This window comes from Colius striatus, chromosome 28 (assembly GCF_028858725.1).
Source record: "Colius striatus isolate bColStr4 chromosome 28, bColStr4.1.hap1, whole genome shotgun sequence".
Classification (NCBI taxonomy): domain Eukaryota; kingdom Metazoa; phylum Chordata; class Aves; order Coliiformes; family Coliidae; genus Colius; species Colius striatus.
In genome coordinates this window covers 2913876-2916375 of record NC_084786.1, presented here as the reverse complement: position 1 = coordinate 2916375, position 2500 = coordinate 2913876, and the positions used below count along the sequence as shown (strand labels likewise).

Here is a 2500-nt window from a genome sequence, read left to right as displayed (position 1 = left end):
TGCCTGCTGCAGCCGGGGCTGGGAAGGGGGGGAAGGTGGGGCCGCGGCCCTCTGAAGTCGCGGTGTGGGCCGCCGCCGGTCCGAGCGGTGTCGGTCGGGAACGGGGTTGCCGCCGGGGCCTGTGTGTCGGCGCGCTCCCCGCCGGCCGAGCCCCCCGCCGCTCGGGCAGGGGGAGCTAAGCGGCAAACGGCGGCGGCGACGACGGCGTCGCCGGTCCAGGCCGTCGAGGGCGATGACGAGGGTTGAAGAGGGAGGAAGGGGTCCCCTTCAGGGTCCGGGAGGCGGCTCCCGCGACCCTCCCCGCAACGGGGCAGGCGTGCTGCGTAGCAGCGCCCCCCTGCCCAGTGGCCGAGTGGCCGGCCGTGCGAGGGTGCCAAGGGCTTTCCGGGCGTTCCGGAGCTGGTGGCTGCGTCGCCGAGGCGGGTACGGAGACGGCAGGGTTTCCCCCCGCGCCCTCCCCTCTCCTCCTCTCTCTTCCGAGGCAGGAGGTTTGTGGGGGGGCCGGAGGCGCTCGGCCGTGACCGATGCCGCCTGTTGGCGCGCGAGGTTCTCTTGCCGGGTCGCGTCCCGCGCGAGCGGGCGGCCCGAGCCACGGCCCTCATCCCGGGCGCAGCGCCGGGCTCACTGAGGGAAACCCCCGGGCCCCGGGAAAGAGGCCGTGGTGATGGCGGTGGATGTCGGGCGCGCCCCCGCGGGCGGACGCTCCCCCCGATGGTGGCAGCGGGAGGAGGCACCCCTGCGGGGCCCTTCAGGTCGTTTCCCTCACCCCAGGGCCAGGTACCTAGCGTCCGCGTTTCCGCGGCCTTTCCTCGGTCGCGGAGCCGGGCGGAGGTTTAAAGACTCGGGCGGCTCGATGCGTCCCGCAGGGGTCGGGACGGGCGGGGCCAACGACGGTGGCGTTTCGGTAAGGGGCGGGAGTCTCTCCCGTGTAGGCCCTTGTCTCGGCCGCCACCGCCGCCCGCCCGCGCTCGTCCCCGCGGGACGGTCGTGCCGGGGAGGGGTCCTCCTGCCCCCCCCTTTCCGCGGTCCGGTCTCGGCGCAGCGAGACCGCGGTGCGGTCGGCCGTGCCCGGCCTGCCTTCCTCTCGAAGCGGGCGTCCCCGGCTTGGAGCGCGGGCTCCTCTGCCGCGGGGTTGGCGATTCCCCGTCGCTCCCCCTCGCCGCTGAGGCGGGGGGGAAAGGGGTTCGCCGGGAACGGCGCCTCGGGGTGCCGCGCTGCGCTCCGTTCTTGCTTCCCCGCCTCGGCGAGCGCTCTCGGTTGGTTTCCTTCCGCCAGCTGGCGTCCAGGGCGCGGTGCCCTCGGGCCCGGCGGTGGCGGCGCGACGCGCTCGGCCTGCCGATCCTTCGGCCGGTCGCTCGTCGCCGGCGGCGGCCGTCCCGGCCCCGGTGTCCCCCGTTCGTCACTTCCACGCCGCCTGTCCCTGCCGTTTCCGGGTGAAGCGGCCGCGTGCAGTCGGAGGCATTCCCCGTCCCGGTCTCCGTGCGGAAGCGCGGGGGGCGGGCGGCTGCCCTCCGTCTGAGCGCGCGTCCGTCTTTCTCCCGGAGAAGAGAGAGGAGAGGGCCGAGGCGAGAAGCGTCGACGGCGGTGGCCGGGGACAGGTGCGTGCCGTTCCGTCCCGGCGGCGGGCCTCCGTGCGAGGAGGCGGCCGTGCGGTCGGGCGCGCCGCCGTTTCGGGCTCCGGGGGCTCGCCACCTTGTGGCGTTGGCGCGGCGGCGGAGCCGCCGGCGCGTGTCGGCGAGCCACGGTGGAGGGAAGAGCCTGGCTGTCGTTAGCGCGGTGCCGCGGGGGCGGCCGTTTTTTCCCGGTCGAGGTTGAGCAAAGTCGGGCAGGGTCGGACGTTGCCGCCGCCTCCGCGTGGAGGCCGGGCCGAGCCCGGGCGCCTGGGCCGCCTCCGAAGGGATCTCCCGAGGTGTGCTTCTCCCCCCCAGGTCCTGGGGGGGGTCGGTCGGGAGCGCGGGCTCCCCGCCCTCGCCCTTCGGAGTTTTCTCGCTCCTTTTTTTCCTTCTCCGCTTGTGTTCGTACGGTCACGCGAGGCGTGGCCTCTCCGCTGCGGCCTTGGCTGGGCTGGCGCGAGCCAGCGAGCGGGGCCGCGGGCGGTGAGGCCCATCCTCAAAAGGGGGCCGCTCCGTGTGAGCGGTCCCCGGCTCCCCCGCGCGCGTGGGGCGGTGCCGAAAGCCAGACAACTCTTAGCGGTGGATCACTCGGCTCGTGCGTCGATGAAGAACGCAGCTAGCTGCGAGAATTAATGTGAATTGCAGGACACATTGATCATCGACACTTCGAACGCACTTGCGGCCCCGGGTTCCTCCCGGGGCTACGCCTGTCTGAGCGTCGCTTGACGATCAATCGCCGGCTGAGCCGCCGCCCCTGGCAAGCAGCGAGGGGCAGCGGTGGCAGCGGCGCGGCTGGGGTTGCCTCGCAGGTCCCCGTCGGCGGGCCTTCGTCCCCCTAAATCGAGACTCGGGGAGCGCTCCGAAGCTCCCCGCTCCCGGAGCGCCTG

At 74.2% G+C, this 2500-nt stretch overlaps 1 non-coding gene across 1 annotated transcript; it reads left to right on the top strand.

The window, feature by feature from the left end:
- The first annotated feature begins 2181 nt into the window (after positions 1 to 2181).
- LOC133628262 (5.8S ribosomal RNA) lies at positions 2182 to 2334 on the top strand. Its single transcript, XR_009820644.1, has one exon. It is a non-coding gene; the product is annotated as a 5.8S ribosomal RNA (ribosomal RNA).
- Positions 2335 to 2500: the final 166 nt, after the last annotated feature.